Raw genomic sequence first — 12,749 nt, 5'->3', positions numbered from 1 at the left:
GCCGGCCCATCTACGCCCGGAGGTGACAGTAGGGATCGTCGAGACCAGCCGCCGATCGTTTACCGTCCCTCCGGGGCTCCACGGGGTGGGAAGCTCCGAGTGGCTCGTGGCAGGCGTCGCTAAAGACCTCAGTGACTTTTTCCCTCTGTGGTCCCTCCCCATGTTCCCTTCCCGGCCCCACTATTATTTTGTTGAAAAATAAAGAGTCCCTCCTAAGGAGGGACTGTATTTTTTGTTAACAAACTGTGTGTTTATTCACCAAACATATGATGGGGATGCAACGTGTGAATCTTTTGCTAGTATGGGTTTGATAGGAGGGCTAGACGTTACTTTCATGTTAGAGCTTAAGCAAGGCCTGCAGCCTACACTCGGTTGAAAAAGGGTTTTTCTGCCTCGACCTGAATCTTCACATAAAGGTAGAGGTTAGTTGTGTGCTCTGTTGCTTATACAGTGATATTGAGCTGCAACACTATTGTGTTGGTTTGCAGTAATGCTCATATGAAAACGTATCACGGCTCAGCCGCTCTCTCTCTCTATAAGATTTTCTGTGTCTTACAACATAGATTCCATGTTTTAGATCAACACGCATACCTGCCCCCTCTCCTGGAGTGGGCATGTCGGCGTGGTTAGGGCACGGGACTGTTCTGGTCGCGCTGGTCCAGGTCAGTTAACCTGTTGTCCGCCGGTTTGGTGCCCGGGTGTCACGGGGTTAGGCGTTATGGAGACCCTTTGTTGGGTACACGTTGTACCTGGCACTATTATAAGGGGCTGGTTTTCCTTTCTTTTGCTCCTCTCTCACGCATGGCGAAGAGGGGGCTGTTGGGGTGGTCTTCTGGACCTCCTCTGGTAACCCTGTGTGCTTCCCGAGCCGCCGGGCCCGGTCCGAAGTAATGTTTCGTTGAAACCGTAGGCCTGGGATAACCCTTTTTTCTTGAGGGGTTATAGGAACAACCACCGTATGTGGTACCAAGAGGGTGGTTGATTCCCTGGTGTGTTGGAGCAGAGTCAACTCCCGGGTTACCCGGTTGAGTGTGCCCCTGCATGTTCATGATGTCTGCCAATCGTGTCAGCCTTCTCTGCCTCGACCCCACTGGGTGGGTTTTTTTTGATGGAGGCTTTGTCATGGTGCGCAACAACGCTAGCATACGCCCCTTCCGCCGGGGGGGGCTGTTTTCAGTTGACCCCTTTGGCGCCTGTCTCGTCTGCAGTGCTCCAGGCTCGGGTCTACAGCCTGCTGCCTGGTTTCCCCGGTGCGCTGCCTGCTTCCGTTGGTTAACCTTTTGAATGCTTTACGGCCATGCTGACTGCCTGTGTTGTAGGGTCAGTGTGCCAGGCGGTGTACTATTGGGGCGAAAGGGCCTGCTCTTGGAGGGGCCCTGTCCGAATACGCTGGCGATGTGGGGGGCGGTGTCACTAAGTGACCGCCTGGTGGGGTCTTGATGCCTGGCGTCATTGACCTCTCCGGGCCCACTTTTTCCAGGGGATCCAGTCCCTTCGGTGGGTCTGGGTCTTCCTTCGCGCTCCGCTGCTACGGCCTTGCCACAGGGTTGAGTTTGCTCTTGATCCCGTGATTTTGGGGGCAGTAACGAGGGTTGTTCCTTCCGTTCGTTCCCTGGTGGCATGCGGGTTGTGCGTGTGCGTAGCCGTGGGGTCAAGCCACGATCTGCTCACCCTGTGCGTTGAGTTGCTTGAGTTCCTCTTCGCACGGTCGGATCCGTCTCCCTCCCGTCCTCCAATAGGGAGGGTATCCCTCCATTAGGGAGGGTTGGGGGGCTCGGTCCTCCCCGGTCTGATGGTTGTGGGGGGCCTCAGCGGGGTACATTTGTCGAGCTTCTGGCTTCCGCTCAGCTCCTCTTGTGCAGACTGACGCTGAGCGGAGGCCAGAATGAAATAGAACGTGAGGTTATGTCACTTTCGTGTGTGCTTAGCAAGGCCTGTGGCCGATACTAATCGAGAATTGTGTTTTCTCTCATTATGAAAAACGGCGTTCCTCTGTAGAGTGTATTGCCATTTTTTGTGGTGGTAAAGGGTTGTGTGTATCTTGTGATCTACAACTGGGTTGGGTTGGCCACAGAAGCACATGTGTAAGTCTGGTACCGGGGCTCTTAAGGGGGCCCTCTCTATTCTGTGTTTTTTCCTTAGTAAAAATCAGATAGCAGGTTAGCACATGAGCTGTGTGAAGCTGTTAGACGCTTCATGTAGCTGACTATGACTGTGTCATACTCTTTTTTGTCGTTACATCGTATCATGGGTGTGGGGTCGTAAAGGGGTGAACTGGTAATCCTTTCCTCCCCTTCTTTGATAGCTCCTCCCCTTCTTCCCCACCTCCTGTCCTACAAGGTTCCTGTCACGTTGCTGTTCAGCACGTTACAGGGTAAGAGGGGGGGGGGGGGGGGGGGAGTTTCCTGGTCCCACGCCCTGGAATATTGGGGGTGTGCACCGCAGAAATTCCCCCGCCACAGAGTATGTCACTGTGCGCGTGTTGGTAAGACTTCCGTGAGCTGTTCAGGTCCATATGATGGATCTGTTTCAGGGAGGGGTCAGGGCTCCTCCTCACGAAGCTCCTACTCGGGCCTTCTGTGAGTTAGGACTCTCCTTCCATGTGAGGGAGCCTCCTCAGAGTGCAGAGCCTCCTCCTCAGATTGTCCAGGTGAGTAGAACTCCAAAAAGGAGTCCTGCTCTATTGTGTGTGTATTCGATTCAATTCGATTATTGAGTGTGTATGGGTTCAGTGCCTCCTCCTCGGAGAGCCCTAAACCAAAATTTTACATGGCTCAATGTTGCAATATATTCTTTTCAATCTATACAGCTCGCATGGGAAGTCTCTCTGGGGATTTCCGCCTCCTCCCTATGGGAGGGTGGTGGGATGTAAAAATGTAAAAAATGTTTACCCTCAGCCTGCGTCACGAGGGATTCATGTCAGTCTGTGTTCTTTCTTTTTTGGATAAAAAGAGGAAGGTACATGAAGCACGACGGCTCCGTGTCGTTCTCCCAGGCGACTTGGAGGAACAATGTTTGGTGTCTTGCTAGACTATCCATTGATGTGTTTGGGTCTCGACGCATACATAGTGCTGGCTCGGTGTGTTTCTGTTACAGGATCACACAGGGGCTAAGTGCGCCTTGATTGCTTGTTAAAACAGCATTTTTATAGGGCAACTGGGATGGGGTTTTGTCTCTTCCGAGCGCCAGTTTACTAGGTTGTCTCGATGAATTCTCGTTCATATATGGGGGATGTTAACGGAATAGATCTGAACATAGGTATAGGGGTCCCACGCCCTTGGGGTGGGCCACTGAGCACGGTCTAAATGAGGACCGTCTGGGTGGCGCCCTCTTTTCATGTTTTAGATCGACACGCATACCTACCCCCTCTCCTGGAGTGGGCATGTCGGCGTGGTTAGGACACAGGACTGGTCTGGTCACGCTGGTCCAGGTCAGTTAACCCGTTGTCTGCCGGGGATGCAGATCTGCTGTTCTGATACCCTGAGGGACTTGTGCTTTTTTCAGGGGAAAGAATGCCAGGTCGGTCCGGGTGTCACAGGGTTGGGCGCTATGGAGACCCTTGTTGGGTACATATTGTACTCTGCACTGTCGTAATGGCTTACGGCCATGCCAACCTGTACATGCCCGATCTCGTCCGATCTCGGCCGCAACGCAGGTTTGGTCCTGGTTAGTACTTGGTTGGGAGACCGCCTGGGAATACCAAGTGTGGTGTGCTTGGGGCTGGTTCTCCATTCTTTTCGCTCCTCTCTCACGCGTGGCGAAGAGGGGGCTGTTGGGGTGGTCTTGGACCTCCTCTGGAACCCTGTGCTTCCCGTGCCACCGGGCCCGGTCCGAAGTAATGTTTCGTCGACCCATAGGCCTGGAATAACCTGGGTAACGACAAGGTGGTTGATTCCCTGGTGTGTTGGAGCAGTGTCAACTCCCGGGTTACCCGGTTGAGTGTGCCCCTGCACGTTCATGACGTCTGCCAATCATGTCGGCCTTCTCTGCCTCAACCCCTCTGGGTGTCTTTTTTTTTATGGAGGCTTGGTCATGCAACAACGCCAGCATACGCCCCTTCCGCCGGGGGGGCTGTTCTCAGCTAACTCCTTTTGCGCCTGTCTCGTCCGCAGTGCTCCAGGCTCAGGTTACAGCCTGTTGCCTGGTTTCCCCGGTGCGCTACCTGCTTCCATTGGTTAACCTTTTTTGTGTGCTTATGGCCATGCTGACTGCCTGTTTTGCAGGGTCAGTGTGCCAGGCGGTGTGCTATTGGGGGGAAAGGGCCCGCTCTTGGAGGGGCCTTATCCGAATACGCTGGCGATGTGGGGGGCGGTGTCACTAAGTGACCGCCTGGTGGGGTCTTGATGCCTGGCGTCATTGACCTCTCCGGGCCCCCGTTTTCCAGGGGATCCAGTCCCTTCAGTGGGTCTGGGTCTTCCTTCGCGCTCCGCTGCTACGGCCTTGCCACGGGGTTGGGTTTGCTCTTGACCCCGTGATTCTGGGGGCAGTAACGAGGTTGTTCCTTCCGTTCGTTCCCGGGTGGCATGCGGGTTGTGCGTGTGTGTAGTCGTGGGGTCAGACCACGGTCTGCTCACCCTGTGCGTTGAGTTGCTTGAGTGCCTCTTCGCACGGTCGGATCCGTCGCCCTCCCGTGATCCTCCAATAGGGGGGGTGCCCTCCTCCATTAGCGGGGGTCGGGGGGGCTCGGTCCTCCCTGATCTGATGGTTGTGAGAGGCCTCAGCGGGGTACATTTGTCGGCCGATGGCTCTCGCTCGGCCTCCCTTGTGCAGTAGTGACGCCGAGCGGAGCCATACGATACAGAACGTTAGGTTATGGCTATAACCAAGTTCTGTGAGTATTGGTGACGCTCGGGGTCAGACGCCGCTGCTGCCCTTGATCTCACCTTGTGATGAAAGCTTGGGAAGGAGGCGAGTATGTCGCCCCACCCCTGCTTATGTAGGTAAGCTGATAGGGGTGTGGCCAGACGGATGTTGGGATGTAACGGTACATTTTTATTCAGTGCGCGTGCACGAGCGAGGTACAGTGCAGCAGTAGTGACGCCGAGCGTCACCAATACTCACAGAACTTGGTTATAGCCATAACCTAACGTTAACCCTTTCACTACCACCCTACAGAAGGTTAACCTTTCACTAACACACTACAGAAGGTTAACCTTTCACTACCACACTACATCAGGTTAACCCTTTCACTACCACACCACAGAAGGTTAACCTTTCACTGCCACACTACAGAAGGTTAACCGTTCACTACCACACTACAGAAGGTTAACCTTTCACTGCCACACTACAGAAGGTTAACCTTTCACTACCACACTAGATCAGGTTAACCCTTTCACTACCACAGCACAGAAAGTTAACCTTTCACTGCCACACCACAGCAGGTTAACCTTTCACTACCACACTACAGAAGGTTAACCCTTTCACTACCACACCACAGAAGGTTAACCTTTCACTGCCAGACCACAGAAGGTTAACCGTTCACTACCACACCACAGAAGGTTAACCTTTAACTACCACACTACACAAGGTTAACCCTTTCACTACCACACTACAGCAGGTTAACCTTTCACTACCACATTACAGAAGGTTCTGCTTCATACTAGCTCCGCTCAGCGTCATATTGCATATATCTCGCTTCAGCGTATATACACTGAATACATTTCAAAATGTACCTTTAAATACCAGCATTCATCTGGCCACACCCCCATCCGCTTACCTACATAAGCAGGGGTGGTGCCACACACTCATCTCCTTCTCAAATTTCTTCACAAGCAACGTGCTGCTCATATGCCCACTTGACGTGGAGAAAAATATTTACTCTGAGGAAAGGAAGAACAAGGAGATACGTTGACATCATATCTTTATTTTCTCTCTCACTATTTTCGTGAAAATACGGCAATATTGTCTTCGTCACTGGAGTGTCTGGAAGATGGTGATCATTCTAAAAACCTCCACCGGTTTTCGTATTGGGGGCGCGCCGCTGCATGCCTCCCAACTGCAGTTCCTTGCTGTGGCTGGTTGCGGTAAAACCTTTCAGGACACAGCTGAACTGTAGGACGCGCCGCTGTTGTGAGAAGCGGTGGGTTCCAGGTTGGTGAGTAATGTTTTGCTTGCGGGCTCCACTTGTCTGTTAGTGCTATGGGGGCTAGCTGACAATGTTTACGAACACCGGCCCCAGATTAGGGTCTTTTGTTCAGCCTCTTAGGCAACAGCGGAAGACCTTGGTCTGAAGCCCATTATAGTTAACTACTGGGCCACGACCATTAACACTGGTGATCCCTGTGTTTTCTGGACGAGTGGATGTTTGCTCTATCACCGTGTAGGCCCTGTCTTTCATATACAAATGAGAGTATTCCCTCACGAGGAAATATGGGCATGGATGTTCGTTAGCGGAAGATCTGTGTTCAAATCAGCTACAGCCCAGATGGGAATTGTGCTGGCCCCGTCGGATGTTGGTAAAATCACCGTTGTAAAACTGTGTTAACGTCTCGTTTCTCTTCTCTCTTAAACAGTGAGGAGGGTTTCAGAACGGCGGCATGTCTAAGTGTGGCTTGTTATATCATTGTGTACAGGTTCAGGTGATAGCTGATTAGCTTGCGTGCTAGTTGTGGCCTACTGTGTTAGCCAGTCAGCTGTTAGCTGCGGCGTTAGCCTGTTGTGTCACTAGGCTAGGAAACGTTAGCTTGCGTGCTAGTTGTGGCCTACCTATGCTAGGCTAGGAAACGTTAGCTTGCTGCTATCGGCCGAGGCGGCCGTTAGCTTAATGCTACACTGTTGAACGTGCTGTGATTATAACATGTTTTAAACACTCTTGACTACGACGTCATCTTTGACAGAGGCTGTTCGTCGAACCTGCCCTGAGCCAGACGGCGAGGACTGCGTCAACAAGGAGCACCGTAGCGGCGGGTTGGAGCAGCAAGCTGCCCGTGTCGTCAAACACAGGAGGCTGTGTTTACTTCGGTGCCATGTTAGAGACTGCACTTCGCTTGATCTGCGCTCCGGGTAGGCAAGGTCTGGACCAGACCTTGAACACTTCTTCTTGCTTTCCCTTCTAAATGTTTTGTAAATAATGATGTTTTCCAAAACGTGTGCTGCTGCCAGGGCCGCCTGGGATAAATGCGAGGCCCTGTGCGAGATTTAAACGCGAGCCCCCCCCCCCCCCCCCCCCAAAAGGTAAAAAAAATATATATATATTTTTTTTTTCTTTTTTTTTAACAGTCAACATATTCGTAAATAATAGCGCTGCCCGAGGCTGGGCATGATACAGTCAACATATAGCAAGAGAGAGAGCGAGAGAGAGCTCCCGTTCTACAGTCAATATACAGTGTACAGAGAGAGAGACACATTGGAAAGAAATTGAAATGCTATTTCTTCCTGCTTCTGCTATGCAAGCTGCTTTTCACTGTCGCTCCGTGTTTTTCTACCTATCGCTACCTTAATGATTTATTATAGCCCTTTCAACTCTAAATACTCTGTATGTTAACTCCCAGTTCCTATGGTACTCCTCCAGAACTGTGAATTTATTTATTTAGATTTATGACCGCAGTACTTCACCGAAAGGACGAGTAGCGAGATCTCTCCGTGGGAGGACCGGCGAGATGAAGAAGTCTCCGTCTTATCAGCTACACACAAAGGACTATGTCGGGCACTGCTGAAGTCGAGGATATTTATGAAAGGCGAGAATACTTTATGCTTCATTTTGAGTTTTAACGAGACGGAAGACGACAGTGGTTTTGGTCGTGTGAGTAATAGCACAGCTCCAGGGCAACGGAACTGCCCCGTGTAGGGGAGAGCGACGGAAGCTGCCCCGTTTAGGAGAGAGCGACAGACAGCTCTCCTGTATGATATTTCATAAAGACCCCGGTTGTGAAGTGAGTGACCCACCACCACCACCACCACCACCACCATCACCACCACCATCACCACCATCACCACCACCACCACCACCATCACCACCACCACCATCATCATCATCACCACCACCACCAGCTAAGTACCTAGCTTAGCTTCAGCTTAGCCTAACCTGAAAAGACAAGAAATAAAGGAAGATGCCGGGACTCGGCTCTCCCACAGAATGTACTAATTGCTTGGAGATGAGAAAGAGGATTGTAGAGCTGGAGGCTCGGGTTTCTACCCTGTACCAAATACAGCAGGATGAGCAACTCATTGACTCTATTTATGAAGCTACTACAAATATAGCCAACAATACCATGATTGAGAACTGGCCTATGCTAGTAGCTACAGAACAGCACCACCCAAAAGACGGTCCTTGGCACAACCAAGGAGCTAGACCAAAGCAGTGGATCACCGTCAAGGATAAAAGGAGAAATAAACGATCCAGGACCTCACCCCCGGTACCGCCAGGAAATAGTTTCAACCTACTCTCGGAAACACGCATATCAACACCCAAGGCAAAGAGACATAGAAGCGTAGCTAACAGCGCTAACGAAGAAAACAGCGAGCGTAACGGAGCTCACGCTAACGACGCTAATAGCAAGAATACCGGAGCTCACGCTAACACTAGCGAAGCAAACAGCTGGCATGCCGGAGCTCACGCTAATGCTAGCGAAGCACACGCTAACGACGAGACGACGAGGAAAACAGAGCCACTAGCGACACGGCTGGCAAACACGACCCAGACCGAGCGAACGGCTAACAGCGAAGAGACTATCATGCGCCGAGAACGTCGCGATAGCCAACGCCGAAGGTACGGGACCAGAGTTAACATGCCGGCTATTGAGAAGGTGTAGTATATTCCTACAGAATCCCACAATAATCTAAGGTTATTGTAGTACAGGACAATGGGATTGCTTATCTGGAAGGAGGTCATAGTAGGGATGCTCGATATTGGCTTTTTTACCGATACCGATATCCCGATATTGTCCAACTCTTAATTTCGATACCGATACCGATACCGATATCAACCGATACCGATATATGCAGGGTTTCCCCCCAAAAAAACTGAATAATTTCAGGTAATTAATAATTTCACTGGATGCATTCAAAAGGCTTTCTAAATGTAAGCATTATCTGTGCAAAATATGATAATTAAAAAAGTTAAAATTAACATTACATATCTCTTGTTGTTGAATTAAACCAACATGCATACTTTTGACAATAAATAAAATAAGAATTGGTTCTTACTTGCTTGCCTGGGTAAATAAAGGTTAAATAAATGTAAAAAAAAAAGAAATTTTTTTTTTTTTTTTTTACCGATACCGATATTTTCCGATATCACATTTTACTGCCGATATCGGCCGATAATATCGGTCGGCCGATAATATCGGACATCCCTAGTTCATAGTGATAGAATTGTTGGTCTCCTCATCTGACTTAAAGCAGATGAAGAAATAAACGTGTAGCCAGACAAACCTGCCTATGGCCCCCGTCGTCATCGTCCTCCCGGGAACAGAAGGGCCTATTACCATACAGTACTAACCAGAATTCTATAACAAGAGTGTAATCACCCTTCAAACCTTTTACCAACTGTATCTCCCGTATATATGAATTTACCCATTTCTAATATTATGGTTTACTCTTTTGATAATAAACAGTTGATTAATAGATAACTTTGTTTGTGATTTAGTGTCCATGATTAATCATTTCTTCAACAAGTCTAAACTGGTCTGCCCTGTGGTCAGCCCAGCTGTCTTTGATCAGCATTTACATACAGTCAGTTCGAAAAGGTGTAGTGGGGGTTGAGAATGGCTCTCTGTTGTTATCTGCTGCCTGCAGCTGTCTCCACTGACAGTTGAGACTGATTTAGCCACTGAGTCTCTCTCTGCTATTGAAAGATACATCTGGCTTTTGATGTGGTCCTCTAATTTATTCACACATATTAATTATGAAATTCAACGTCAAATCTACCACATTTCCCCACTTTGACAATTCTCATTGTCACCTACGGTATATTGACTTGATTTTCTATACATACTAACCATACATTTTAATAATAAAAAATAATTTTTTCAAAATTAATTTTTTTTTTCAAATGTCTCCATTTTTTCTTTTTCCATTTTTCTTTGGTACATATCATCAATTAGTTTTTTCCTTCTTGAGGCTCATTAGCCAAAGGCCTACTTTTTAAACAACAATTTTTGGGTTTGTTGAATACAATAAAACAATTTTAATCTAATCATTATACCTTTAAATAAAACACAATTTTTAAAAACCCATTTTTCTTAAGTTACAGAACGTTTTGGCATGATCTGGGGGAGACAACGTCATTAGTATCATAATATTTTCATTTTTACATTAATTTGCTTTTTTCTCCTGTTAATTCCTTTTCCAAGACAGCACAATCACATTTGCATAATCCTTCAGTTGGTCTTCTCACCTATCCACCCCCCTTTACAACCATAACATGGTCATAATACCTTACCACCTCGTCGGGCAGGGAAGGCGGAGCATCACTCAAGGAAAAAAAAAATTTCACCACCTCACTTTGGCCATAATCTACGCCTAATATTCTACCTATGTGAATGCGCCTAGTACCCCTGCGTTGTGTCATAATCTATATCAGTTGCTACCGTTCAGTTACCTCCCGTCCATCATACCAATCAAGTCTCACATTCCATAGAGGCCCTCGCTCATCTTTCTTGCACAGTCTCCGACCGTTTTCGCCTCCCCCTTCACCCCGTTTGTAGGCCTGTGATCTCGTCACATTCTGACCCCTGACTGTATTTCCTTGGATCTACAGACGACTCTGCCAGTCTGGCGGTTTTTCCCAAACCTTTGGCCGCTGCTCTCGGGGCTATGATGAAGGAGGGGCCAGCGTCCACAAGCGACCTCTTTCCACAATCCAACAATCTCCCACAGGAAATAACTGAACAGGTTCACACCATTGTGTCGTAATCTAATGAAATGTATTCCTACACATCCTCCATGATTCCTCTACCTGTGACGGTCCGTCTTCCCCCCTCCACTGAAATCTGCGAGGGAACAAACACAAAACAAATTTCTTCTCACATAACATGTCAAATATTTTCAAGAGAAGCCAAATGGTAATCATATGCAAACGTGATGGGGCCACTTAGCTTTTGTTGACATTCTGCTGACGTTCTGACGCCACTTCCTCCAGCCTCCAGCTTTCTCCACTCACCCAGACCATAACAAACATATTGAGAAATAAGAAACAAAAGGCAAACAATCAAAAAAATATCCCAACAGACCCCATTCCTTTTTTTCTTTTTTCTTTTTTTCATCGTCCACATGTGAAATCAAATTACCATTCATACCCAAAACAGCAACTCAATAAAATCAACAAGCTCCAAACTTAGACCACCTCAATGGTTATTTAGAAAGAAAAGAAAAGAAATTTAAAAACCTTACATCCAAAACTCATCACACCACTGTTCCATTCACACATGTCAGGCCACACACTCAAAAATTTAAATAAACATATGTACTGAGTGACAACCCATTCTAAAAGAAACAATACCAAATGAAAGCAATAAAACAAAACTCCTATCCTCCAATACTTCTGGATATGGTAACTTAGGTGAATAAAATCACTTTAACTCTTATCGCTCTGCAAATGACTATGTGTATCTTTAATTCTAACCTGTCCTCCTACGTGTCCCTCGCTCACACCACAGTTTCAATCACCCACTGAAATTAAAACATCCAGACACGCACTCACACGCCACTCAATTCATTCACAGATCCAAGCATCCTCACATTTATCAGTTACCCATTTAAAGACACAGCCATTCACGCTAGCCCCACACATGCATACCACCTGGCACACAATCATCCACAGGTCACACTGATCATTTGAACCTAAACAAATACTTTCAAACTCTCTCTCATACAACTCGTTAATCAACCACAGACCGACAAACAATGGTTAGTTTTGTTCCGCTTTCTTCTGCTCTCTCATCAGGCTACACTCATTTCCGGCTAATACAATCCACACTTAACTTCTACACTCCTACCTACTGCCAGAAAGAGTCTAGGAACTCTCCCTCAACGACAGAACCTCAAAGCATTCCTAGTACCTTGAGAGTCTACCGCTATTCCCCCTAATCAAAAAGCTAGCCCTCCAAAAGTCATAATCCCATTGAACGACTACCTCCCTGATTGTCTCACTCACTCACCCAACTGTGTCCTGTATTAGCGCGCTTCCTGTCTCACCTTCCATGTCCCTTGTTGTAAAAATAACTGTCAACTGTTATCTCACTTTACAACTGTCTTCTGCAATCTTCACCTCTGACCTCTACTTCCCCTGCATTTAACTGATTAGCTCCGCTCCGTCTTCCTGTCGTATAACCGCCCCTGTAACAGCTGTAACAAATGTTCTCTCCTATCTTCACCTCTGTGACCTCTCTCCTGTTGCGTCTAATCTTACCAGGCCTGCTTCGTCATCCTGTCATAAAAAACAACAGTCATTGTAACAGCTGTACATCTCGACCCCCCTCGGGCCTTGTGACCTGTTCTAAATGTCTTTACCACCCTTCCCTCCTGTAACTCCACAAGAGGTTTGACCATTAAACACACAAATCATTTATAATAACTGCTAAAACACAATCTCACATCAAAGCAGCATCTAAACAAATCCCTTGTCACTAAATTATCCCATTGTGACCCAAGGATTTGCAATCAATCTTAATATAAACATCAGCTATGTAATCCAATGGCCTTAAAGCTATAACAATTATCAAAATCTGACATTTTAACATCAATGCATTCTATACAAGCATCTTAATTCAAACTACATAAAACACAACATCATTATTCCAAGCTTACAA

The sequence above is a fragment of the Notolepis coatsorum genome (genome assembly GCF_963971535.1).
Source record: "Notolepis coatsorum genome assembly, chromosome: 2".
Taxonomy (NCBI): Eukaryota; Metazoa; Chordata; class Actinopteri; order Aulopiformes; family Paralepididae; genus Notolepis; species Notolepis coatsorum.
The sequence above is the reverse complement of the archived record's forward strand: the minus strand, read 5'-3'. Positions refer to the sequence as shown.